The 27,937-nt window shown below is 47.2% G+C and overlaps 1 protein-coding gene across 6 annotated transcripts in view; it reads left to right on the forward strand.

Annotated features, from left to right (window-relative positions):
* Window positions 1-27,937, forward strand: part of ZNF423 (zinc finger protein 423) — a 209,498-nt gene that overhangs the window by 74,775 nt on the left and 106,786 nt on the right. The window contains exon 1 of one of the 6 annotated variants that reach the window (XM_068693089.1): window positions 5,315-5,594. The exons of the other annotated variants lie outside the window; for them this stretch is intronic. The gene's annotated coding sequence lies outside the window, so the exon portion shown is untranslated. Of the gene's footprint in view, window positions 1-5,314; window positions 5,595-27,937 lie in introns of those variants that run through there. 6 annotated transcript variants of the gene reach the window in all.

The following is a 27,937-nucleotide window of genomic DNA, read 5'->3' on the forward strand; positions in this document are numbered from 1 at the left end:
GAAACCCTTCCACATTTTCCCTGGTTAATCAAAGACAACACAACTGAGAAGAATTAAACTGAAGGTTTTAATATTAGAGTGCATTAGATCTGAGGCATCAATAGGAGGCTTTGTAGGGTTGTCTAGCTACAAATATACAATATTATGGCATTTTGCATTTATTGCTCATATACTGCTTTAATTGAGCATAAAGGAAAGTCTGCATTTTCCTTTACGTAGTGTGTTGGTGCGAATGATTTAATTCGTATGTCATGCACATGCGCTTGGCTACAGGAGGAGTGGATATATTTGCTTAAAAATTAAGGTGCAATTTTATAAAAGTCTCGCTGCAATATTTGCGCGATAAAATTGTAAGGGTGTGAACTTCAGGATAGCAATGAATCACTCATCGTTTCTGGTGGTGTTGTCAGGGACATGACATGACAGCGTTAGTCCAATGGTTTTAACTCCCCATTTCTCTGTTGAGCTGTAAGCACTGTGGGAAGCGGAGGGGGAAGGAGGCCTGATGCTCCTGTCTGACACTCGGAGGTCTGCCTTGGCTCACAGCTTTGCCATTAAGGAATGGTGCAGATAGTGGAGACGCTCTCCTCTGCCAACATCTGCCCTGTGCAGCTGCGGATGGGACCTTTTCAGATCCTCTTCTGTATGACTGGAGTCATCTGCAGGACTTTGGCTCACCAGGAAGAGAGACACCAATTTCATTTTTACATCCCAATGTCTGGGATATTTGTTCAGTTTGTATCTGATTTTTGGGTAGAGTTTTTTTAACTATATTTCTTAGTCAGCTTTTTGTCTTAATGCCTCTCTTCCTTCTCTGAAAGCAATATTCATCTCAGTCTCTGCAATACAATTTTATGATCAAATGCTTCTGATCTTTTCAGACAGCTGTTTTGTACATATATTTGTAAAGACTTCTTTATACCATACGTGCTGCAGTGCTTAAAAAGCCGTCTGATTTTTTCTGTGTGTGTGAACATTGTGTTTGTATCTCAGCCTCCTTCTAAATTGTTATTCTGCCTCTGCTTTTTGGTTGGGTGGAGGGCGGCTGATAAGTGAAATTGTTTGCACTCACTTGATAGGCTTATCAGGACCCCTGTAGATGCAACATCGTGATGGTTATGATGTGGATACAAGTACGTGTAATAGAAGATCTGAACCTACTAAGATCTTGACCTTCTTGTTATTCTTGAAACTTGGCTTAAATTCCAAATCACCTACTAGAGAAGCATTTCTGTGTTCTGTATAGGAGACACAAAAAATGTTTCTGACAGTTGATCGTCCTGGAAAGCACCAATCTGAATTTTACATCACAATTAGTGACTGGCTGTTTGAGACTTGCCGTGGGAGGAGTATGATAGGTGTCCCCGTGGAGGAGAAGGGGGATGGAGAAAGGTATGCCCTACCAAGAACTGGTCAAATACGTGTCACTCATCACCTGTGGTGCTGCCTTGGGAGGAGAGGAGGTTTCTGTTTGCATGGCAGAGATCTGGATGAGTGGAAAGAAGGGGCTAATGCCTTCAAGTCCCTGCTAAACTCTGCCCAGGGCGACTGATCTGAAATCTCTTGGATCTGGCGTGTGAGGGGAGCACTGGTGCTGCGTGCACGGATGTAACAGAGGCGAAGGAGAGGTTTGGTGTGTGCAAATGCCCTTCCACCCGGCGGACAGCTCCTTCGCCACAGCTGCCACAGTGGGTCTGCTGCGCTTTTCATTTTCCCTGAAAGTTTGGTTTTGATTTTTTAAAGAACGGACCAAACCGTTTCTAACTGTGCTGCAGAGGGTGACAGGGAGATTGCAGTTCAGAGCCGCATGATTAAGAATAAGTTTCTTTAAAGCCCTGAATTCTGTTTATAAAAATAGATGGTGAACATACGGTACGACATAAAAATCCATGTGGTCCTGGAAAAAAGTAGAAAGCACTTTAGCCTGAAACAGATGTGCGAAAGCGAGCTCCTAAATGTATTTTTTATTTTTTATTTGTGTGTGTGTGTGTGTTTGTGTATGTGGGAGATATTTTTGGTTCCTGCTAGGCTTCTTTGCAGCAAAGCCCCTTTCTAGAATTTACTTTCCTTTATTAGAGTTGCAGCTCAGCTTTGTGTGGGCCTCTGGGGGTTTTGGCCAGCCGTTGGCAATTTCTCTCAGACACCCAATTACCCCTGACGTCAATGCCGTCTCTCCCATCTCCCTTGGGTGCCCACATTTTTTCCTTTGTAACACTAATAGCTGACTAGCTAAGTGCCTGTTATTTCCTTGGCAGAAGATTTGATTGTGTTTTGGGCCGGATACTAAATCCAAAAACTATGTAAAAATGTCAATAGGTGAGTGCACATTGATTTCGGTTAGTCACAGTGATATTTGAGCCCCTTTGGGGGCTCTGTCTGGGGAAGTATTTTACAAGAAAGATAATATAACAGAAAATTACTGGAGCTGCACAGGTCTCTGGTGGATTTCTTAGGGGCCTGCTAAGTTTCTGTAGAATCAACAAATGCTTTATTAATCTAAATTTGCGGTTTTGTTCCTGCCTCTCTTCAGACGGTTCGGGCTCGCCGGAGGAGGCTCGGCGGGAGCGGGGCGGCCGGCGGCGGAGCCCCTTCTGGCCGGGGCGGTGGGGAGGCCGGGGGCTGCTGGGCCCCCTCCTCGCCGGCCGAGGCCTGCGGCGGCAGATAACGCGGGGGACGGAGGGGGTCCCCGGCAGCTGCGCGGGGCCAGCGCTGACTGGGAGCGCCTGATAAGGGCCCCGCGCGGGAGCCAGCCGCCAGCGCCGCACCGCCAGCACGCTGCGGGGCCGTGGTGACTGGCGAAGAAAGTTAAACACAAGTGGTCCGGGGGCGGCGGGGAGGGCTGCGCTGGCAGATAATGGTAATTGATTGAATCACAGTCGCAGAGCAGCCTTGTTTTTCCTCGCAATTAATTTTTTTCTAATTTTCAGACCGGAGTATCCGAAGAGCTCAGGTTGCACCGAGCGCATGCTGCACTGAAAGATAATAAGCACATGCCCTCTTCAGCTTTTTGGGGGAAATTCAGGCCAAGAAAAGGCACAATTAAATAAAACGCACCCCCCTTAAAGTTACAAGCATGCGGCTCCGAGCTCAGCAGAGCGTGCTTTTAAGGACAAGGAAAATCAATGGCTTTGTCAGCTTGCCGGGCTGTAGCTGGCTGGCTGCAGGGAACGAGAAGTCAATTTTGTCCACAAAGCCAGCGTACAGTGACACCGGAGAAGGGTATCGCCTGGGGACGTCAGCGCACGGCGGATGCATGCATTGGGCATTTCTTCAGCTCTTCTTCCTCTCCTCTTCCCCTCGCAACCTCCTACTCCCTACAACAAGATGTGTGTAGAGGATAAGAGAGATTTGTGCCGCCGGTATCTCATACCGCTTCCTCTCCAGATTTATTTTCACCAGTGTGGATCCTTCTCACTCAGAGAAATCAGAATTTGTTTTTCTTTTTAAGGGGATCCCCCAATGTAGTGTTCAAGAGTAGCAGTATTTTGTGTACTTAAGGTAAATAAAACCTTTTATATTTTTTAGTCTTTGGAAATTGGATCCTCAAGCAGTAAAATCTTATGTCAGCACAGCATGTAGAGTGCAGGATACCTAATAACTAGTAAACCATTTAAAAAAGTCTTCTGCTTGATCAGACATGGTGCTTAACATATAGTGCTGTATCCTGCCTTGTAGGTAATTAGTATTGAGGGGAAAAAGCCCCCCCTGTGGACCATGACACCATAGACCTAAACTGGCATTTTTTCACGTTAGATTTTTCTTTCTTCACTGGAGGGCATTTCTTTGCCCATTTTAAAAATCATTCTCTAAGAAGTAACAGACTGTACAGAGGGTATTGTATATCTTAAATGAACCTTGCAAGCGCTAACAGTGTATTCTTCTTTTTCCCATGTAGGCACTGGGTAGGGTGGGCAGGCAAGCAGTGCTGTCATGCCAGAGGACTAGAAATCAAACGTGGGGTAGAAAAAAAGCCCCTAGCCTGTGAAATAAATATTACTAGGGATTACAACAATCCTCTTTTGCTGTGATTTGTTGGTTCCCATTCTGGAGCAATGTATGTGTGGATGTGCTGGTGAAATGAAGGAATCTTATTTAGGCAAGGCATTCTGGTTTATTTTACCATGAAGAAGGTGGTGTTTTCGCTGGTACTCATATTTTCCCAAGACTGGCAACAGAAGATTTCTTAGTGCGTGGGCTGAAGTTCATGGGATTTTTCTCAACTGATGAAACACTGGGGTGTTTGCTAGCTGTTTGGGCAGGAGAAGGGTATCCTGAAGTCCTGAGCCTTCTGGCTGTTAAGCACAGCTGATATCCTATTGAACAAACTGTTGGGTCTCCTCTGCCGATAGAGCTGGTAATCTGCCTTGTCATGACCATTGGTTATAAAGGGGGCAAGTCAGCTGTGAAGAAAAGACTTTCTTGAAGGCCATGTTAAAAAAACTTATGCAAAGGCAGACATTGCTGATCAGCTTTAGGTGGGGACTTGGCTGTGTCTAGAGGGTCCTTGTGTGGAAAGAAGATTTTTTGATTTCTCCTTGTAGTCTTGAGAGCCTACTATGCTACTGTTGCCAACCTCCCATCTTTGAAGTTCCATGTTCTAGTGTAATTAAACCCACAAATGTAACGAGACCACAGGCCTCTGTCTGGTCTATGTGGCCCCTGCAGTATGACTGACAGAGTGACACTGGCCTTCTTTGCCTAAAAGCCAAGTGCTCAGCTGCCCCTGGGCAGTGAGATGTGTTACTAGAGCAGTGCTCAGGAGCACTCATTTCATCCTCCTCCAGCCTGGCCAAGTCTGGCTGGTGCTCCCAGTCTGTTGGCCTCAGAAGTGCTGACAGCGATGTGGAAAACAAGTTCTTTAGTGAAAAGCGTTGCAAGAACATTTGGATAGAGAAAAGCCAGTAAAATTCATGGAGGTAACGTGCACTACACACCGCCCGCCTGTCTTCCTGCTCCCCCGGGCTCTGGTGCGCTGCTGGCAGCAGGGCCGAGCCGTTGGCCCTGAGCGCCCGCTGAGCTGCCAGCCCTGCCCAGTGGGGAGCTCAGGGCTTCTGAAAACAGTTTTAAAATGGTTCCTGTGCTGAGTTTTGGGGTATAAGTCTGGGGTATAAGTCTTTGGGGTATAAGTCTGATGCCGAGAGATGGCAGCCACAGGGGGCTGGAGGCGCAGACCTCTTGTGAACAATCTCCAGAAATAAAAGGGGGCAGGTTTTGACTTAAAATCACACTAGACAGCCCCACACTGGAGGGCCAGCCCCGGCACAAGGCGCGGTGGTGACTGCCGCTTTCCCTGCTGCCACCTCACGCCAGAGCGGGCGCCGTGAGGCACCGGTCGCGCCTCAGCCCCTGGCAGCCACGCGGCGTGCCAGCGGGACAGCCCACGCTGAGGTGGAAGCCACGCCGCCCACCCCCCTCGCCCTTCCGTGGGGCACAGGGGGCCGTGGTGGCGGATGGGCGGTGTGGGGCTGTGGGGAAGGAGGCGGTGGGGCCGGCGCCATGAGGGAAGAGGCCGTGAGGAGCGCGTGGCCCGGGCAGGCAGGGGGATGTGGCGGCTGTGGCGGGGAGCAGGAAGGCGAGCGAGCAGAGGGCGTGAGGTAAGTCTGAGGGGGGATGGCTGTGGAGAGTGCCGGGTTTGTTTGACCTGGGTGGCTGGCAGAGACCTGGGTGAGTGGCGTGAGATGAGGTGGTGGCTGGCATGCAGCCGGGCTGCTCCTGAGTGTCCCCGTCCCTGCTGTGTCTGCATGGCGCCATGCGCCCTGCCTGGCCCCCTGGTTCTGCTCCCCCGAGCTCGGGCCTGCAGGTTTCACTGAGTTCAGGAAGCTGCAGGCAGCACCTGCTCTCTGCTCACATTTTCCTTCTTGTAATCTTTGTTAACTAGACTGGAGATGGGCAGACTTGTACCTCAGGCAGCCCGAGTCCCCCCGTCCTGTGTCATCCCCCTGCCCTCCCCTTAGGCTTCCCCCCGTGTCACCGCAGGGGACCCAGGCCCAGCGTCACACTCGCTGCCTGCATGGGCTGGGCGCTGAGAGGTGAAGGTTCCCCTCCTGCTGCTCCTGCTGTGAGGTGGGGCCGTGGGCTGCCGGCACTGAGACCCCTGCGACAGGAACAAGCCCAAAGCCATCCCTGTAAAGGATTTTAAATATCTCTGCTTTTGAGCTTCAAATAGAGCATCAGCTGATGAACAAAGTCTCAAAATTCCTTTAAAAAAGTGACTTTTATCTAGATTCCCATTTCTTCGCCTTTCCCAAACAAGCTCAAAAGACACGCTGTTTGTTAGGGTAGTAGATAAAGGAGGATTTCTCCCTTGAAACAGGAGGCTGTATGTTAAGATACCTTAAAGAAGAGGATAGTTCGGTGGGAAACAAGCTTGTTTACTTGTTTTGCCAGATCCTGCCTTTTAAATGGACAGCAGGAGATAAATAATGTACTAGGGTAAAAGCTGGGTGAATTCATGTAGCAGTGAAGGTAGGAGAGTAGTAACGGGTTAGAAGCTGCTTGAGAGGTGGCAATGAGTGAAGGGGAAATATTAACATGATAGGGAGCGGAAAAGGGAAAAATGCAGAGGTAAACAAAACACCAGCAAAATGACTTCTATCCCTCTGCTAGGGACTTGGGGAGATTTATCAGTGAAGCATCTCCTGCTTTTCCTGGGACATTTCCTTTTCCCTGCTTTGTTACAAACCCATGTGGCCTCCCCGGCCAGGTTTCCTTCCATTCCTGGGTGTGGGTTGTATCTGTTGGCAGACAAAACCATCATTAAGGTATTCAGCTGAATATTCTGAAATTAGGATTTGAGGTTGTTCTTGCCATATAATTCAGAGTCTCACTCCAGTCACAGCCAGAACATTACATCTGCCCCGGAGAATAAGGAGGAAATTCACCAGGTTATTTTAAGTTGGTGCTGTGGAAGCACGCAGGAATATGTCCAAGTTAAACTCAAAGGGAGAAGTTTGGATTGGTTGCAGATTTTATCAGATATATAGTTGCATTAGAGCCTCACATGAGTCTTTAAAAATATTTTAGAACTGAAAAACATAATAAGCAAAATTCTTAATTCAAAAATGTATCAATATGAATATGTGAATATCTTAAAGAAGTATGTTATATCAGTGTGAGAGGGTACGTTCAGTAAGGCATCGGACTATTTACATTTGAGGTAGCCACGTGTACATACACAGTATATTCTGGAAGCATCTGTAATTTTTAAGAAGCATCAGAGTTATGCTTTTGTCTTTTAGTTGTATGGAAGTCTGTAGGAGAGTTGTTCTTTCTTCTTGATCATTTGATAACATGAGGGCTGGGTTGAATCTGTCCTGGCTGACTGAACAATGGTGTCTTTCTGAAAGATGTAATCTTACATCTTAATTTCCTAATCTTGGAATGTGCATTCCAAGTTCACTCACCTGGGTCATCCTGTAATTTTGACCAAATGTCTTTTTTTTTTTTTTTTTCTGGATATTATATTGGGAATTGCCTCTCAGTTGATTGCCAAGCATTCGCCCTCTCTCTTTTGCATTGCTGTAGTAGCCCCACATCACCCTTTGTTTTAGATTCACAGAGCTGGGAGCAGACCAGTTGGAAAGGAACGTGAATGACTTCAGGGAGAGACAGACTTATATGCTCTGACCATGGAGATGACACAAAAGTAGAGGAGGAGATGGGAAGAGGATTAGCATGGTCCTTGAAATCTTGAAAGGGAAGCTGAAGGATTGCATGGCAGAGAAAGGATAAAATAACAGAATTAGAGATGGGAAGGACAGAGGATGTGAGATGGGGTGCTAACTGGCAAGAGGAAGATCAGAAATGGCAAAACAGTGTGGGGAGGCAAGAAGGGGAAAAGACTGGTGAAGGTAGAGTGGGTCCAGAGGCGGCAACCAAGAAGTGAAACACAAAGGCTAAGGTTTTTGACTCAAGAGAAGAAATGACTAAAATGGAATGAGTAACTTCAGCAGAGGATAATATCTCCCACACTTACAAAATCAGAAACTTAGTCGAAGGAAGAAATATACTTTATTTTTCTGTGCTTTTGGCTAGGCAATTCTGTCAACCACTGAGCACTGCTCTGCTTTCTTTTCCAAAATTGCCTGCTGCCTCATTACCTCCCTGAGGCACTGTTGTAGGAATGGACTTGGGGAACAAACATCTCACTTCTGGAGAGCATGACGTGGTAGTATCTTCTCTGCCCAGTGACAGACGGGCTTCCAGGAGCGAGTCTGCTACAGTAATTTTACTTATAAAGTGTCATCCAAAATAAAGAATACATTGATATACCCTGTGACTTTACGGTGGTGGCATCAAACTAATTTTGAGGAACAGTTTATGGAGAGGTGAACTCCATACAACCTTTCCAGAGTAAATTATTCTGTGACAGTATGATCCTTCTCAAAAAAAAAAAAAAAAAAAAAAAAAAAGAATTGTAGCAAAATGGGAAGTTTGAATTTTGTTTCTGGTGCAGTTTGAAGGGCCTTAATGAGCAGTGCTATGTTCTTAAAAGGTTAAAGGAGAATTAAAGGGTGATTGACTTCCACAATCAAAATCAGGACTCCGCAATCCCAATAGCAAATGTTGCTTGAGTTCCCTGGGATAAATAACTAGATTAGCTTTACAAGACACCCTTCTCTTGAGTTGGAGTTGGAGACTACTTCAGGACTTCCCTCCCTTTGCAGCAATACCCCTGGGTTTCCAAAAAGTGAGACAGGAAAAGGCACACGTGCTCCCAGTGACGGCAGCTTGAGCTCATTCGCTGTGATTTTCAGATAGGCTGGCACTGTCTCAACAGCCTTCTTTCACAGTTATGGCCTTTCCAGATTCCTTATCTGGGGGAGAAGCATACTTTCCGTTCGTGCTTAGCCTTCTTCAGTTATGGATGTCACTGAGCTCAGAGCCCCCACAAAGCCCATCACTGCTTGGGCAGCCCCTTGAATGTACTGCCAAAGTTGCAAAGGAAAGACAAAAAGCAGAGGGAACTCTTCCGTGTAGATCTTCTGGCAACTATTTTCCTAAAGTCTTTTGAACAAATGCATCAAAAATATCTGAACTATTAGAAAATTACTTCCACCCATGAATGAGCGTGTAGGTATTTTTCTGATGAGATAAAAAACCTGAGTCTTATTCTGCACCATCCCTATTAGTTTGCGCTTCGTTTAATTTATTCTTATTAATTCATCTTGGAGTGTTTTGGAAGATTGCTCAGCATCTATCTGTGTGTTTCGTGGGACAGTCAGTGGAAAGGACAGAACATTTGCTGAGGAGCCTTTACTGCTGACTGCATTTCCCCCAGTATAATTCCCTGTTCAGTGCTGAGGCTTTGAGTGAGCTGGTTGAGCTTCCTTTTGAACCCATCATGGATTTTTCTTTGTATTTTATTTCCTTTAAAGTTTATTTCCTTCCTTATGGTGGCCACCTTTTGCCAAACGAGTAAGGCACTCCAGTTCCTCCTGGCTTTTGCCCCATCCCAACAAGGTGGTGGTGGCTGTACGACTGAATCGCAAATTTTCCCCAGAGCGATCTCTGATTTCTTTTCAATCAGTTCATTTAATTGACCGTGTTTATTTCCCCAGCCCTTGTGGCTCCCTGAGTGTAGCTGTTCGTCAGAAGCTGGATGTTAAGCATCCTTTTCATGTTTTACCTGGAGACTTTCTTAAACCATCTCATCTGTTCTTAGCATTTGGGGCTAAGCCCAAAAGGGAAACTCTCTCAATCAAAAGGCTATCTAAATGGATAATGCGATACTCTGAGACCTGTTACAAGGAGGCAAATGTCCCAGTCCCACTGCTCCCATGTTTATCCCACCAGAGCAATGGCAGCTTTGAAGGCTTGCTTGGGCAAGGTTCCCAACGCGGATGTTTGCAAGACAGCTAACTGGAACTCGGTACACTCAGTACCTAGCACACTGCTTAGATGTAGAGCCTAGGCAGGATGCCCACTTAGGAAAGCAGCTTTGTAGTCTATATTTGCTTAATTTAGTCCTCAGCTGTCCTCCTGAGAATGGCTGCTCGCTGCATGTTAGTGCCCGAGAGCAGGAAACGGTGGAGGCAACTTTCAAGAGAAAGAAGATGAAGCAACTTGGCACTCGTTGCAGTTTGGAGGCTAAATTGCCTCTTAAAGCATCGCCCTTACTGCTTGTCTAAGGGGTTTCCAAGATGTAAATAGGATGGGGAGAAGGATGCCTTTGTGTCCTGTGTTCCCCTTTCCTAGATAGATGTTGTCTTGGTGACATTAGTTGCCTTCTTTAGAGTCTATAAAATTCTGTTTGAATGCTTTTCATGCTCTAGTTTGGCACACAGCATAAATCCAAGCAAACTGACCTGAGACAGGAATACATTTTCCTCTTCAGTGACTTCTGTCTGCAGCCACTGCTGGTATCTATATTAGTAAACACACTTTCTTGGGAACATCCTGGCTCTGTGCTTTTCCAAGATCTTTGTAAAAGTGATAATGCCCCATTATTTCCTAGAAAGACTGGTCAGCTTCTTACAAAGGAATTTCTAAATCATTGTCCTATTTTTTCCCAGTACTGCTTTTTTTTATTGTGTCTTATAAAAACAAACATAAGTCAAGAGTAATTAGGGAGAAATGCGCTGCATTTGAAACGCAAATAGAAGGAAATAAATGCTGCGATGCGCCACTCCAATCGGCAGTCAAATACCCAAATTTCAATTTTGACGGCTGAGTTAAATAAAAAGGGATCCTTTTAAATAGCAGGCCCTTAATTATTTATGAAAGGTAAATCTGAACGTTTGACTTCATTGCAATAATACAGCTAGTTTAATTTTTTATTATTTTTCAGCTTGCAGCCAGCGTGCCGGAGTAAGTTATTTGCAGTGTGTTTTTAAAGTCCATATTGAAATATTAGCCACAACTGTCTGCTGTGTATAAAAAGGGGGGGGGATATGTTTGAAGTTTAATCATGCTTCTACTTACGCTCAGTCCCAGAGCAATCCTTTTTTCTGCTGCTGAGCTCAAACAGCTAGTAGCCAGGTTTGATCTGCTGCCCCACGGAGCAGTGCCCTATGTGAATTTGAAGTTTTCTCAACCCGGGAGGCCTGCAAATAAAGACTAGCCTCAGGTAGCCAGCTCTCTCCTTCCCAAAGCAGCTCCCGGGGCGCTGCCTGGAGCAGTCCTCCTGAAATTGTTTCAGGCAATTGCTATAGACTATCTCCACTACTGCCCCTCTTACCCCTCCTTCCCTCTCCTCCTCCTGGCATAAGGGAGGAGTTTTGGAGTCCAGGAGTCCTATTTGACTGTAATAAAATGAAAAAATAAAAAGCAGAGCAGTTTGTAGGGAACTGGCACAGACTGTGGAAACAGGAGCCACAGCAAGACAAAACCCAGTGGCCTTCAAAACTTTTTTCCCTTCTTTTTCACCACATGACTTGGAGGATGTGGACAGTAATTAAAGGACCCCCTAGCTCCTCATTTTCTGTGCCTGCTCCTTTGATCTGGTTCGTGTCGGGTAGCTATTTTCATTGTTCCTGTCTTTTCTTTTATTCTCACCCAGCCCCTTTGATGTGAGCAATGATGATCTTTAATTCCAAAATAGGAGATGGGCAGGATAGCAGTGCTGGCCTTACATAATGCATCTTTCACATCTTATTTTTAAACTTGAGCATAATAGGTGTAAGTTGGAGCCCGGGGAGCGTTAACCCCTTACGAGCAGGGGAGCTGCCGAGGAGGTTAAGAGCCTAGCCCTGGTGGTGGCGTCAGGCAGGTTAATCTTCTGCAGATGCCTACAGATGCAGTCGTGGAAAAGATGATTATTATTATTTTTGTTCAAATATGATGGATCTCTAACTATAATCTGGAGGGAGTTGGTCCTAATTGTTCCCATGTGGGAAAAATGTGCTGAGAACGAACAGCAAAGCTAATGCAGTTATTCTGACTGGCTTCACTCGGCAGCACAGCGGGAGCGAGGCGCGCTGTTTATTAGTGCATGTTAATAAACTATAAGGGACGAGCTGCGGGTGGCGGCGCACAAACAGCGCAGGTAGGGCAGGTAGCAGTGGGGACAGCAGGCGGGGGGGCTGCAGGCTCTTCTTGTCGTCCTGTAACCCCACAAGTCCATCGCGTCCCCGCGCACGGCGTGGTTATCCAAGGGTGTGCGAGTAGTGGCGGTGCTCGAGGGGCGGCACACGCGGCCCCCTGCCCTGCGGCCCCCCCGCGGGAGGCAGGTGGTGGTGGCAGGGCCCCTTGGCCGGGGGTCCCGGGGGGCTGCCCTGGGGGGGCGCCGCATTAGCGCGCTCCCCATCTGCCCCGGCGGCGCCTGCTCCCCGCGGGCCCCAGCAACAATGGCTCCTGCTGCCTGCGCCCGCCGCCTGCGGCCCGCTGACATTTCCAAGGTTTCCTCCTCGCAGCGCCATTCGCTCGGGGAATCCGCCTGCGTTTTTAAGTACACGGCCCTGAATTTTCCAAACTTCACGACTCGAGGCGCCCGCATCCAGTTTCACTCGAAATGCCACGAGGGGAGGGCTGAGCTTTTCGCAGTGCCTTTTCTTTTTTTTTTTTTTTTTTTTTTTTTCATGATTCATGACTCTGGAAATTCAGAATATTAGATGTCCCTGCTCAGCCACCCAAACATCACTGTTTGAACATTTTGTTAGGTCTTTCCATGTTGAGAAGCAGCTCTAAATGGACAGCAATTAACCCCTCCCCCCCCAACATATTGCCTCTGTTTTCCTGGGAAAATTAACTTGCAGCAAAATACAGCAAATTGTCAATAAGACACAACAAAGAAGCGATGGGGACTGCGAAGGTGAAGTGTAGCAACGGAAAGAGGATAATATGCAGCTTGATGTGTCTGATTATGGCTTAGTTTAGTATCTGCCTTTTTATTTTCATTCATAAAATATGCATTGCACAAGCACCTCCACGAGTGAAACGATGTTGTATGTGGATTTATACCCTCATGACACCAGCACTTTTAGGAACATAAAATGTGCAATATGTTCGTGTGCTTCTTAAAATAACAGCTGCTTATTAGATATCTTTCAGGGAGATTCTTGCTCTGTGCTACAGTCCTGCATCAGGAAAGTACTTCAGCAGATGCCTAACCTCGGCACGTGACTGGACACGTAGGCTTTGCAGCCTGCGCTTGCTTAACGCCGGGCACATGCTTAAATACTTTGCTGAATTGGGGCCAAGGCAGATGTAGTGAATACCTATAATTAACTTTGCTAAATGGCTTACAATATGCCACTTGTTTCTATGTGCTTTTAGATTTCCCACTTGATTATCATTTGGGCTGAACTTCTGGGTGTTTGTCCTTGTCTGCAGCTCTGTCTCTTTCTTTTTTCCTTTTAATGCAAATAATTTCCTCAGAATTTGTCTGCGTTAGGAGTGAAGGAAGAAAAATCTCTTTGAGTTCTTCCAGTAGAGTCCATCTGTAATACCAGCAGCTTTGTAGCTGTGGTGATCCATGGAAATGCAGGAAGGAAGGGTTGTAGAAATAATATTTTACTGGAGCAACTTCTAGAGTTGGAAAAAGTAGACACGCTTCTAAGAGCTGGCAAAGGGACGTGGAACCTGAAATCTTGTCCACTTTTTCCAACGATATCAGCTAATCTAATAATAAAAGCTTCTAGGGTGATGTAATTTCTTTTTTTAAACAGGGCAAAACAAACACTGAAATTGGAAGGGGAAAAGTTGGCACTAACACATTCCTCAATGAGTACTGGAGTCTTTTCTTGAGTTGGAAAGGAAAGGAAAAATTACTCTTTCTAAAACAACCCTGTTTTAAGGGCTCGAGCACGCCCAGATAGCCTCTAGTTAGGTTTCAGCAGCCTAATGAAGCCTGCCTTTTTTGTGATTTCCCTGCACATACTCCCTGCCTGCCTTGATTGGCAGCTGGGTAGCAGACCTCTGCAGCTGTGACAATTTGCCTGAGGGAGACTGTAAGTGTCTCATTGAAACTTGCATTGTAAAATCCTCCAAAATGCCTCCCATAATATTAGGCACAGGAGAAAAACACAGGTGTGAAAAACTTTCACAGATCCCACGAGTTCAATGTCTCTTGGCAGCTTTGGTGCATTCGGTGTTATTATATAAATTTAAAACTTACATTTACGAAAAAGAATTTGTTCCGTCCTCTGTCACAAGGAGCAGGGGGGAAACCCGGCGGCTCCCGCCTTCGCGAGGATGCTGCGGGCGGGCTGCCCGCGGGGGCAGCTCACCCACCTGCCCTGAGCCCACGGCAGGCCCAGCACCGAGGACGCAGCCATCCCTGTGCCGAGGACACGGCTGTCCCCATGCTGAGGCATTTCTCCGGCAGAGCACCGCGGTAGGAGTGCGTCCTTCCTGAGCGAAGGCACAGCCTTGTGCCCTCCAAAAATGAGCATTCGGTGATCACTTCGGCTTCCACTGGAGGAGGAATTGGGAAAGCTGAGTGGTACGGCGGTGAAATCAACCTTCCTCCGTGTATGTAAGGTTTTATAGCTTTCTCCTCTTCCTCCGGTTAAGTAGCTTCATACACTGCTCGTTAGCACGGCACATATTTGATATATCGCGTTGCCAGCAGTGCTATGAGACGAGTCGTGGCTTCTGAATGCCTGATGTGTTTGCTGGTTTGCTTGCTGCTAGCTGCGTGCCTGCATGTTACAGCCACTTCGTGTCTTACGTCTGCCATCGCTGAAGCTGGAGACGACTGCAGCCCTCAGACGTAGCGCTTTAACAGTCTCAACACAATATTCAGCAATGAAAGTTTTGAGGAAATGCGAGCAGCTAAATTTAGACTGCAGAAATGTGCCTGATTTGAGTGACCTGTGGATTTGCTGATACGTGGAAGTTTCCCCATGAGCCAGACAGGCTTTATTTGTTGCTTAAAGGGAGGAGATTTTAGTTAAGTTGGAACATTTGATTTGCTTGCTTGAATTGGTTTTGATTAGTGACTGAGTGCAAGGTTAAGCTATAATAACATATCCGTTGTAATAAAATCATGCTGGTGAGTGATACATGCAGCTAAAAAGATTTAGATAAACTAGTCTGTAAAACAAATATCATTTGGAAATGCTTAGGAAATAAACACATTAAATAGATAAGAATTAAAGGCACGTTTAGATTTTTTTAACTCTTTCTGGGGCTAAGATTTTTGTCCTGAGACTGGTTCTTTCTGACAAGCTGGGCTAACAAGGCAACGTGCCTGAAACCCTGATAAAACAGAAACTGTTTTGAATTTAGTAACGAAAAAAGCATTAATGCATCACTGAGCTGCAGTTGCGGTAAACTTGGGCCAGACCCGGTGAGTAGTTAGAGCTGCAAATAACAAGCCTTGTCAAATTCTAAATCCAAATGATTTTCCAAAGTTTCTTGAGACTCTTTGTCCGCGTTGCCTTCCCTCCTGAACTACGCTCTTTCATCAGCTTGAGGCAGACCGACAGCGCTGCTGTACTGTGCAGATTTGGTGACTTGATCGTTGCAGTAGGGCCGTGGCTGTTTCAGTTCCAGGTTTTTACGGCAGCTTTCTGTGCTCAGTGCTTTCTGCAGACTGTCCTCCTACGGACCACGAAACCTGTGCTGATGTATAGTGATTTAATGTACTGTAAACTACACAAGAGGGCTCAGTTTCATGGATGTGTAAAGCTTTTGTATAAATCGTTTTAGTGGTGTCAATTGAGAAGTTGAACTCCAAGTTCAATTGAACGTTAGTGATAGCAGCTGAAAGCTGAACTTGAATTACTCACTTATCAAGGCTGTCTCATTTTGCAGTAACGTTTTAAACAAACTTTGCTGAGCAGTTCAGTACTATGTGGTATTATGGATTGCATTTCACGGATGGGGAGACCGAGGCGTGAAGCCATTGAACTCTTCCCTCCAGGCAGGCAGGAGAGCGTCGGCAGGATGCAGAGCCTGCTCCTCGGGCTGCCTGAGTGCTGCAGATGGGTGCTGCCGCCTTGTCTTGTGGGAGGGTGCCGGTTCTCAAAGGGAGGGTGGCTTGTTTTTTTTAGCTGGGGGAAAGAAACTGATGTAAATGGCAAAGCTGGGGAAAAGCGGTGGTCTTCTCTCGTATGGCTATGGCAGCAACGAGTGTGTGGTCATGTGCCTCTACTTACCAAATAAATAAATAAAACTGCGAAGGAAACGGTAGTTTTGAAAAAAGCTGGAGCCTAGAGCATCTGTTTTCTACTGTATTTTTTTTTCCGTGATCTCTTCCTATAATTTACATCGAAAACGTTAAATGACAGAATTTGGCAGAATCGGATATCGACAGTAGAGCTTAATGGTCATGTAGCAGGGAATAAATAAAGCCCCTCAAGCCCGCTTAGCTCTCACACATGCACGTGAGCAGGGGCGGGGGCAGGAGTGTTGTGTTTTTCTTGGAAAAGGACCTTTTCGGTTTCTCCTAATCTGGCACCTGGAGGTCCAGCTGTGCTAGCTGGAGGCTGTGTGCAGTCTCATGCATGGGCAGGATGATGGACAGATCGCTGTGCGAGTTGAAGCGTTTTATATCTCTACAGGCCATATATATAGCTATATTTGTGAATAGTGGCAGTGCAGAACGGGAGGTGGAATAACTCTTCAGACAGTGATTTGCCGGTAGTGCTACGCTCTGGGCTGCTTTCTGGGGCGATTCGCTGCGGACCGGCAGCGTGCGGATTTTCCTGCTTTGCTCGCTGGTGCTGCAGCAGCCACGGAGCTGTTGGGCTGCCATCACTGCTTCCCGTCGCCATGAACGGGCTGTAAATTATTTTCCCTGGGTTGGAGCTCTGCACATGGCCTGGCAATGTGTCCTTCTGGTTACGTGTGGCGTGGTCCTCCGCTGATTTATACCGGTTCTACTTCAGTGTGTTTCCATTGGCTTAATTCGATGGCAGTATTCCTAATTTACTTGGGTATGAGTAAGAGTATCGGGTTCATTACTTCTAACAGTTTAGTTCTCTTGATTTATTTTTGTTCTTCAGTCACACAAATGCCAAGGTTAATTTGCTCTTAAACACTTGATTTCCTAGGACATAAAAGTGACTCCATATTTAAAGAAGCAAATAGAGAGAGGTTTCATTCTGCAGAGTGGTCTGGCTTGGGGGCGGTGGGGCTTGTTTGTTTTAATCACAGAGCTACGAAACCGCAGAGTTAACATTCGGGAACACTGGGAAATTGTGCAGCTCCGTTTTGCACTCCCTGGTAATCGTGGAGCTGGTGGATTCCCCGGCAGCGGATCAGGAGCTGGTATGGGGTGGCACTTCCTTGGCCCAGAGTGTTCGCAGCGCCTTTAGTAACAAGTGATTTTCACAGAGAACTTCTCACAGCACAGGAGAACTGAGCTGTACACAGTGCTTCAACAAAGATACCATTTCTCCACAGTGCACATTAGTCAGTGAGTTAAACAAGCATCAACATTAAAACAGACATTATCCCCTGCAGTGTATTTTCTTAGTGCTTTGTCCATTACAGCTTTCAAATGATGAGGCTTCTAGTCCTTCCCTTTAGAAAGCGCTCTTTCTAACGTTTATCATGGATGTCTTCCTGGTGTCTAGCATAAAATTTTGTTTTCTGATCTGCTCCTGCCCTTCCTGGCTTGCTCAGTGGGACGCGGTGATGTTGCTTACAGTAGGCGAACCCCTCGGAAGCAGTTCCTACACCCTCCTCAGCTCCTCTGTAACAACGATACATATAATTAGACCTTTTAACCTTTCCTCATAAATCAGCGCATCCAGCCCATTAATCACTTCTGTTGCCCTCTTCTGAATTCTCTGCAATTTGTCATCGTTCTGTGTCTCCGGACAGCTCGGTGGCCGGGGCCCAGCGTGGCGCTTCAGCAGAAACCACCCACGCCCGCGGGCAGGGGCTGCGTGTTCGGTCCGGCTTTCCCCTGCCTCATCCCAGTCCGAATCCACCTCCAGCCCCCTCTGCACAGCCACGTCTTTAAAACATTTGTGGAGGTAATTTGCAGGCTCCCGGACCTTCTACCATCTCTGGTGCCGAGTTAGCAGAGGTGGAGAGGCGAAAGGATTGAACATGCCACACGTCTCTCCCTCCCTTCCCCTGCTCCCCACCCCAAAATCAACAGCGCAGTCCTTCTGTGGTGTGTGCAGTCGTACTGAACGTGGGGGAAGAGGTAGCATTAGAGTGGAAAAAAAGATGCTGAAAATATAATTGCCTAATTGTGAATCCTAAGTAGTGCAGGCAGCAGGGGCAGCCCTGACTGGAAGAAATCAGAGGGTCACTAATTCACACTGCCAACATCCTAATTAGCTGTGCAAATGTACTGTTTATATTGTTTGGGATGGATTACAATACCCATTGTAGGGTGGAAAGAAATAAATGAATTGTGTCAGTGGAGCTCTGCAGAAAACACTCCTGCCGCCCCATTAAACCATGAGAAGTAGCTTAGCTACTAAAAAAAAGTTTGTTTTCAGGCTGATGCGCAAGTCTAATTGGGTTTCCGAAGAAAGGAACATGTTTTAATTATTAATTAGAAATCAGAGGAGTAAAAGAGTGGAAATCTGCTTCAGCTGGAGGTTTTGCTCAATGCTGGATTTCTCCTTAATAAGCTGAAACATTCCAGGCCTGCCTTAGTTAGCGGTTGGGTGCAGTGGCTTTACTCGGGGGGTAGACATCTTAATGCTCATGTAATTATCATGTAATTATTTTGTAATGTGGGATCAAAATTTTGCATAGATGGCATTCTTTCACTGAACTTGAAAAATAAAAAACTTGTGTTCATTAATGCGGTGATTCAGGCATTTTGGTTGCAGAAGCAGGGTTCCCTCATCCCCCTCCCGCTCTCTTTAATACACAAATATTTTGAAACAGTTTGAGAGACGGTGGATTCGAGATAAATAGAGTTATTGAATTTAGATTTTGTTGAATATTTATCAGATTTCGTGTTGGTAATACTGCCTTTCAACAGAAGTGTCAAGTGGGTTGCAATTATCATCAAAGCTGATAGGTACAAATAAGGGATGATCACGTCTGCTCGCGCTGGTATGCGGGTTCACAAAGCGGGGCTTGGGGGAAGCCGTGTGCTCTCTCTGAATTTTCCTCCCTGTTGCCATTGAACTTCTGGAATCCGAGTTGTCAGAGGCGGATAGACTCTTCCAGGAGACGGTAGGCGGGTTACCTAATAAATCCTGCTGACGGAGTGACAGGAGGTGTTGTGATGAACAGGGAGCAGCACACTCCTTGGGCTCCTGCTTTCCCATGCCTGAGGAAGACACCTGAGCAGAGCCCCGCTCCTGCTCGCAGTGCCGGCAGCTTGCCTGTGCTGCTGGGAACGGAGTCGGGCCAGCGCCGCCGCTATTATCGCTGGAAATCACCGGCAGTCTGGAGCTAGGCTGAATTACAGGTTAGACTCGAGAAATTACAGACCATAGCGAGAGCTGCTGGCTGGTGAGCTGCCAGATGTTTGTAGATGCCTGTGCATCTTACGGAGAAGTGCCGTGAAATGTCTCAGTGTTCGGAGGAAAGGGGGACGGGGCTGAAGGGGTGCCCGGCCTCCACCTGGCTCCCTCGGTGCCGCCGTGAGCCTCGTGTCAGCGGGGCGCAGCCGTGGGGAAGTGCAGAGCCGTCTCGTGGTGTTGCTGTTTCAGAAAACAGCCAAAACAAAACAACAAACACAACCCAACGTGGATGAGATGGGGAGGACATGGCTGATGAGAAACGGGTGGGCTCCTTCGTGGTTAAGGCTCGCACTAACTTGTGTATGCAGCGGTACGATAAACAAGATGTCCAACCTAACAAAACAATTGCTAAGAAAATTTCAGCTGGCTTTTCTCACGTGTCTGCTGAACTTCTTATGTTTGAAAATGAGGTTTGGATTCCATAAAGAAGTTAAACATCCGTACTGTGGGCCATTGAGCTCCTGCTTCTGCCCTTAAGACTCAATATAGCGCTTTCTGCAACCTTATTTTAAGAATTCCATGGACAAAGGTACTGTTTCTTCGCTGTTCATTGTCAGATAGATCCACTGTGCTGTCCTGCCCCTTCCCTGTAGTTCAGTCCTCTTAGTCACGAAGGATTTGACGAAGATGGATATCAGGACCAAGTGACCTGTGGGGCTCCCAGGAGGTAATTCTCTTGGTGTCAATTGTAAGGTGCCCTGGTCCCCCTCCCTGTTTGTGAGGCAGGGTTTCCCTATTGCCAAGGTGGAAAAGGCCTTCATGACTTGTGTTCCTCTTCTCCCAGCAGAAGTCAGGTTAAGCTTCATACTGCAAGAAGTAAATATGAACAGCAAGCAATTGTGATTAACAATCTAAAGAAAACCTGCACTTTTACGGGGCCGTGTGCTGACAAAACTGTTCCCCAGTTGAACCCTATGGATGTGTGGACATTGGGCTCTCCCATACCCAGCCATGTTGGGAAGGGACTGCAATAATTTGTGACTTGACATATTATTGCTTGCTTCTGATCGTGCTGCACAGCCACAAGCTCTGTCACATCCTTGTAGGAGAAGGAATGCGGGTCTCTGCAAACTGAGTATCTTCTGTCCCGAGTTCAAAAGCCAGTGGGGTCCTTGGTTAAAACAGATCAACTTGCACCAGATGTGTTTGTTGCCTTGGTCAGGAGACAGAGCTGATGATCCTGTCTCCCACCTTTCCCATCCCTTGCTGGAAGTTGGAAAATAGTCACGGATGCTGTCTTGAATGCTGTTTTGCTTGCAGAGTGTCTGGCAAATGTTTCACTTCAAAACATCCAACTTGTGGGCAGAGAAGGAGCCCAGCACACCTAGAGGCTCTGTGGTCACTGTGGAGGCCAAGCACACTGTTCACAAAGTCTGGACTTCTGCTCTGATGTGAGGAGTTGCTTTAGTCCCTGTGTTTATGGAGGGCGCTTTTTGTGAGAGAGGAAGCACAAAGTGCTGCTGGCAGCGGTCCGGCAGAGATGCGTGAGGAACCATGGGCAGCCTTTAAGTAACCTCGGCACCTTCATGGGTAGCTTGCAACAGGGTTTGGCACAAGGATGCAGAGACATCCCAAGGCCTCACATGTCAACGTGTGGTCCTTTTTGATGGGAACACTGACACTTTGGCTCCTCCAAATGTCATGCATGTGCTTTTTCCTGTTGCGCACCCTGGCACAGCCTGACAGAAGAGCAGGTCTTCTTCAGCGGACCCTCGGCAGCGCCTGAGATCCCTGGGTGCTCGGCAGCACCACACGCACTGGTTGTCTCGTCTCATTCAACTGCTGAAGCAATCCCTGCGGCCAGGTTTTGAAAGCGTCTTCTCTGCAACGTCCTCGGGCATGCCACGAGCCAGGTGTGAGGAGCACCGTGTAGCTAAGGCACTGTTTTCAGCTTGCTGGTTTCTTCCATCGCGTCTTCAGAAAGCTCGGTGGTGTGTGGGCGAGGATGCGAGCAGCAGCAGTGGCATGTGCCTCGCGCTGCCCTGTGATTTGCAGAGGTGCTTGAGAGATGCCTGAAGGGTGTTCGTGTTCACGCTGCCATTTTCAGTAATCAAGCTTCATTGATTTTTCCAAGAAATCAAAGTTCTTTTATAGGAAAAAATATGGAGGGTTATCTTTCACTGATGGATTTTTGATTTTTAAAAGATGCAGCAACTTAAAGGCTCCTTGCTTTTGGGCCCCCAGTGTTTCAGCACACATGGAAACCTGCTTTTGAATCCGTCTGTGTAGTGTTTCATCTTGCACATTGGTCTGTTTTTCTTTCTAAGCTATCTTTGGAACAACTTGCTTCTCCCTCTGCCACGACAAAGCCCACCCATCTGCACCACCCCTCGGCAGAGGCAGGCTGGGGTGGTGGCGTGCAGGCAGCAGTGACCCTGCGAGCAGCGAGATGGCAACCAGAGCCTCCAGTTTGAGGGATCAGCAGCGTTTATTCGTGCTGGTAGCAAGTCCTTGCATTTCACATTACCGGTAGAAATGTTTTTAATGGAATACATACTCTAGGCAAGCAATAAATTCAGGCCCACAAAGCCATAGGTACAGATTTAGGCACTGTTTTGTGATTTTTATTTTGGGGAGGCTTTTGCAGTCAGCTGCCCTGTGGTGGGCTAACCTCAGCCAGCTGCCAGCCGCCCACCCAGCCACTCCTTCAGGACGAGGAGAGAAAATGAGATGGGAAAGCTCGCAGGTTTCCCTAAAGACAGGGCCATCGCTTACCAACTACTGTCACAGGCAAAACAGGCTCGGCTTGGGGAAAATTAAATTCCCTTTCCCCAAGTCCTGCAGGAGGGATGGAAGGGGGGTTACGGTCAGTCCGTAACAGTTCCCCTCTGCTGCTGCTTCCTCCTCACACTCTTCCTCCACTTGCCACAGTCCGTGCCCAGGCTGTGGGGCAGCCTCTGCTCCTGTGCCTGGAGCACCTCCTTCCCCCTTCTCCTCCTGCCTGGCAGCTCGCAGGGCTGTTTGGCCCACCTTCATCCCCTCGCTCTCACTGCCGGCCAGCACTTTACCCCTTCAGAAGTGGATTTGCACTGAGGCAGCACCAGCGTGGCTGGTGGGCCTGCTGCGGGGCCAGCTGTGTCCTGCACGGGGCAGCCCCCGGCCTCTCCTCGCAGGGCCCCTGCAGCCCCCCGCGTGGGCTCCCTCCGTGCACTCATTTCCATCGTGCTCTGCCTGCAGCCCGGGCAGCCTGACCCCTGGCCTCCCAGCAGATGTCTCCAACTTGTCTTGCCTGCTGTCAGGGTAGGGAGGCAGCGGGCTCTCACCCCAATGTTGATCTGAGCCTGGCTCGTGGAGGCCCCCTTTGATGTTTTATTTTGGCGTCTCGCCATGGGGTCCGATTTTTAAAGCGCTGGGGTAACGATCAGATTATTATTATTATTCCTGCCTCAGAATTTGCTGCTCTGTGCGCGTTATGTTTCCTGCATCCTTGCTGGGTAGCTAGTTAGCGAAATGTCCCCGAGAAGGACGTGCCACCAGATGCAAGATGTGTTTCTGTGGTGCTGGGAGGAATTACAGGCGGCTTGCAGAAAGCTGCCCGACTCTTCCTCTGTTGATGTCACAAACTGTGGCTTGCTCTTCACTGCTTTCCTAATTTAGCCACCCCAGAGCACTATCTGGAAATCAGTACAATGCACTTGGTGGATCAAAGCAAGCCTTGCTTGCGTTTGTTCTGGATACCTGTTTTTTATTAATTATTTTATTTTATTTTAGCATGACAGAGCGTGGGACTCTGTAAAACTCAGTCTAGAATCAAAAAACCTGCCTGGAGTTTTCTGTGTACTTAGGTAGGAGATGCAGCATTATCAATCATTCTGAGCATTTGTGCTTAACTCTTCGGAATACGCCCCAGTCAGATTTATGGACTGTTCCATCTACTAATCTGGGTAAAAAGAAGGAAAAAAAAAATCGGATCCATTGAACTTCCTATCTTTTGGCAGATCAGGAAGACGAAAAAAAAATACGAACACTTGCCTGGAATAGAAATCTTCAAATATTATCATTTGATGTAGAAATAAGCTGGCAAAGCAACAAAGGTTGCCTATATTAAACGTTCATAGTGTTTTACTGCTAGATACATTCTCTAACTCAGATGTCAAAAAAAAAAAAAAAAAAGACTTTGCACAAAAGCTGGTTTTTATTCATTTTGTGACACTCTTCCTAATGCTACCCAAACCAGCATGTGTTGGTCTAATGGCCCTTCTGTATTTCCATTTTTATATCTCTGTAGCTGTTTGGAATTTGGAAATTCTCGATTACCCCGTGTACTGTAACGTTTCGAAATTGTGCTGGAGTGTAAATGCATTTGGATGCCCCTGGTTGGTTTAAACGGCAGCAGCCCTGAATATAAAACAGAATGGGTTAGCAGTTTGCTGACTTAAAGGATGGCACTCGTTGCGACGCAGAAAGAGTTAATCCCAGACTTTTAGCTCTGAGCTTAGTTTATTGAGCTTCTGGATACACGTGTTAATTTTCTCAGATGAGGGATAATGGATGTCACTTGAGAAAACAATACTGATTTGGGTTCTTTCATAGTTTGTGGGTTTATGTCCCACATGGTATAGAAGCAGGCTCTGGGAGATTGCCTGAAATATGCCTGGCCTCTCAGCTGCACTAAAAATAATTCCTGCTTCCCGTATTTCTAGAAGTAATTCTGCGATGCTGCAAACCTTATCAGGTCCTTCCTTAGGAAAAAGATTTCACTTTGGCTTTCAAATAGCAATGAGCAAAACGGTCTTTAGGGGTGACCATCGTATTTATAAAGCACTCCTTCATAAGAATGTGGTTCAGATATTTTTTTTTGTTGTTTCTTTTGACCGCTTTTGTGACGTGTTCTTGGTTGGGTGACCTTCCTTCTTTGCGAGCAGCAGTTCACATTGGATTTTGGCAAAACGAGTTTGATAGCCCTTGCTTTGCTAAGCACTAGCACCTAGATGACAGTAATTCACCCTCTAATACCCCCACAAAACCTATTTATGCAGAACTTGACATGATTTGCAGTCTCCGTAAAGGAGGAACACAGGACTTAAGCTGCGCCTAGAATTAATTTTTTGACCTCCATTTCAGTTACGGGCTGAAGAATTCGGCTCCTCAGACAATGAGCTGTTCTGGCTCGAACCGGGCACTCAGCACTTTGTAGCAGTGGCACTGTCGGTCCTGTGCCATTCGTGCCTCTCCCTCAGAACGGGAAGGGGGAAAAATTGCAAGGGGAATTGCTGCCCAGCATTGGAGAGTTTGCGGCTGCCAGTAAAATTGATCTTAGTAGCAATAATAGCCCAATTGAAGCCAACACAATCACGACCCTTTTATTAATATTGGCTTACCATCATCCATTTTAACTGTAGCTTGGTGCCAGTGAATGCCAACAGCATTCCGAGGGCAGAGGACTTGTTGGAGCTTTGTGGATTTGTGATCAGCAACACGTATGGGATCAGAGGCTTTACTTTATCTGTTTCCTGAGACAGGCAACTAATTGTTCTTAGAGAGGGTGTTTTTTTTTTTTTTCCTTTCCTTGTTGTTGTTGTTTTTAAACACCTATTTTAGGGAAATGAGTGAATGCAAAATTTGGTTTCCATAAATTCAGATAACATCTGCATTAATATGGTATATCGTAAGGATCATTAATGTTCAGAGTGTATTATCAGGTGTTCTCTAATGCACTTTTGATGAGCTCTAATGATGCTTGCTGTAGTGTTTTTTCATCTTTTCTCTCCCTCCCCCTTTTTTTTTCTGCTTGATTGTAATAATGACTTAACCCAGGTGGTAGACTCTATCCAGAAAGTGCCCAAGGGAAATATTATTCCCCAGTACCAGCAAACATCACAGATACTCATTGAGTTCACTATGGCAGTTTCCCCAGGAGACAAGATCTTGGCTCACCCCTTGGGTGTCTGGACCTGCCCGCGTTTACAGTCTGATAATTTGAGTTTGGGAGAGGATGGAGAAGTGGCAGGAAGGAGCGAGATGAAAACTGCACGTGGAGGGGAAGGAGAGAAGGCAGTAATGCGTGGTAACTCCTAAAATTACTAGGAATTGCTAGAGAACAGCTCGTCACAGAACAGCATCCCGGAAGGTGGTGGGATTATTTAGAGATGGTTAGTAAGAAGCATGGTGCAGTTCAAAATGGCAAGGCTGGAGACTGCCAGGAAGGAGAGTTCTGTCTTTGGGTGTCTTGGATCAGAGCTTGGTACTGCATCATGCTAGCAAACGCCTTCAGCTTTTTGTTTTTGGAAATAACTGGTATTTGTCCTCAGTTCTTGTCTTTTATAGCTCTCTTAAACCTCCCTATCAGTCAGGAAACTCATTTCAAAAGACCCAGTGTCAAAGTCCTTTTTATGGCAGCCAAAGAACCAAATGCAAAGAAAAGCAGGCTTCAGAGCAGGTGTCACAGAGCTACGTCAGCGTCACGGAGAAGAGCCCCTGTTCTCCTCACCCACCCTTTTCTGCTGGAGCAGCATCGTGGTGCTCTGCCTGGATGGGGCAGGGCTGGGAGGATGCACTGCAAGTCTTCTAAAACGGAGATGAAAACCTAAGGGATATCTGGCCAGGAACTGGCTTAGATTTCTCTTGGAAAAGGGAGGCTTTTTTGTGGTCTTTTCCTTCTGGGAGCACAGCTTCCCTTCCCAGTGAATGCGTTCTGTGCCAGCTCGGTTCCAGTATTCAGAAGGAGCCGTGAGATGACCGCTCTGGGCCCGCCGGCAGCCCTGTCCCCCCGCAGCAGGCAGCGCGGCTCTCCCCGTGGGTCGCAGCCGGGGCAGCCCGCGTGGGCTTCATCGCAGCAGGGTCTGAGGTGCCCGGCCCCTGCACGCCTACCTCGATTACATTTCTGCTCCTGTCAGCCCGCTGAGCCTCCCAGAGCGATTTGTTCTCCCCAGAGAATCGAGGGAGAGGCGGTGGGAAGGTAAAGAGGGAGAGGAGGAAAAGCAAGAAGGGCTGGAGTGGGGAGAGAGGCAACCAAAAATGAGTAAAACAGAGCTGCTCGATCCGATAGCCAAGTATTACATTATAGAATCCCAGCTTGGATATAAACAAAATGTTTCCTTAGAGCAGAATCGCATCCAAAAGTTAGAAAAATTGTTTTCCAGAGCTGAAACACGTGCTCTGGCCTGCCTCGGGAGCAGGAGAAGGCTTCTCGGCCCTTCCTCCCAGCCCGTGAGTGCAGCGGGACGGCTCCCAGGGGCTCTCTGTGCATGCTGGGGAGATTTCTGGGCCTGGAGCAGGCAGACCTCTTCTCCTGCACCTCAGGCTCCTGCAGGAGCCGTGCCTTTTGCTGCTGCCACCTCTTTGCTCGGCGGCCCTGGGCTCAGCTGCCTGCTGCCATCCGTCCGACTGCAGGGGCTGGTTTCCTTCTTGCTGCTGCAGCGCTGGGATGATTTCTGTGCACGGCAAGGGCCCTGCTTCAGCGTGAGCTACCAATATCGCCAGCCAGCCTCAGCTGCTGGGGCCTGGCAGGCTGCTGGCACGGCTCGTGTGGCACCGGGTGGCAGTGACCGCTCCACGGGGCTGCCTTTGGAAGGGACGGGGATGGGGACGGGGACAGGGACAGGCAAGGCTCCTCTTGTGAAGAGCTTCAGATGATCAGGCTGCTGGTTTTGAAGAGCCTGCCGCCTCTTAAAATATCACTCAGCTAAATGAAAAACATTTCCTAATGAAACAAACAAACAACAACAAAAAAAAACCATGCCAAAAGAGCATGGATGTTGTCACCAAAGTTAATAAAAGTGAGGAAATTAATACTTATAGTTGACCTCCAATACCTAGGCACAGTGGGGTGTAGCAAGGAAGTAGTTAGAAAGGCACCATGGTGAGCCTTAGCCGTGAATTACCTTATTTTTATTAACTTTCTGACAACCTCGGTGAATTTCCTTTCTTTTTATGAAGTGATTAAAAAAGCTAATCAGATCATGTAATTAAAATACATAATTACACAATCTCACAGTTTTTCATAATTACTGTACATGGTAAATATTGTTACCTGCTCACACTTTGCACAAAAATTCAGACAGGAATCTGTTAGGGGCTGTCTGCTTTCCGTGGCTGCAGTGGAAGCCTCTCTAATGCCATTAGGAAGATAATAATACAGTTTAAGATGGAAAATAGAGGGAAACTGTAAACCGTTGGCTCGGTTGACTTTTGTAATGCTTTTGTACAAGTCTGGCCAGCTGGCCAACATGGTGTGTTCCTGGGCATTGATAGTGGCTCCTCCTTTAGTGCCCACACCTCTGGTTCCTGTTCTGTTCGCCCCCGCGCTGGAAAATGGATGTTCGGGTACAGAGCAACAGAGAGGGAAAAATCCCATCAGGTTCAGTACCTTCAGCCCAGCCGAAGAACTGGTGGAGTCACTCTTAGCTTGAGTACAGTGACATCGGGTAGACACACTGCTGGAAGCTTCCTGCCCTCGCGGTTATTGTCATTGTAAATCTAAAGGTGGAAGGTGTGGCAATCCTAGACAATGGAAAAAACCTTTTGGTTTGTTTTAAGAGTCTTATATATCTTTAAGAATCAGCTCTCAGTGATCCAGGACCCTGACCTCTAAAGTAGATTATTTTCAAGTCATGTAGTTCCTGCATTATGTTAATCGAATATTTACTACTCAGAAGATTAATTTT

This window comes from Anas acuta, chromosome 10 (genome assembly GCF_963932015.1).
Source record: "Anas acuta chromosome 10, bAnaAcu1.1, whole genome shotgun sequence".
NCBI classification, from domain to species: Eukaryota; Metazoa; Chordata; class Aves; order Anseriformes; family Anatidae; genus Anas; species Anas acuta.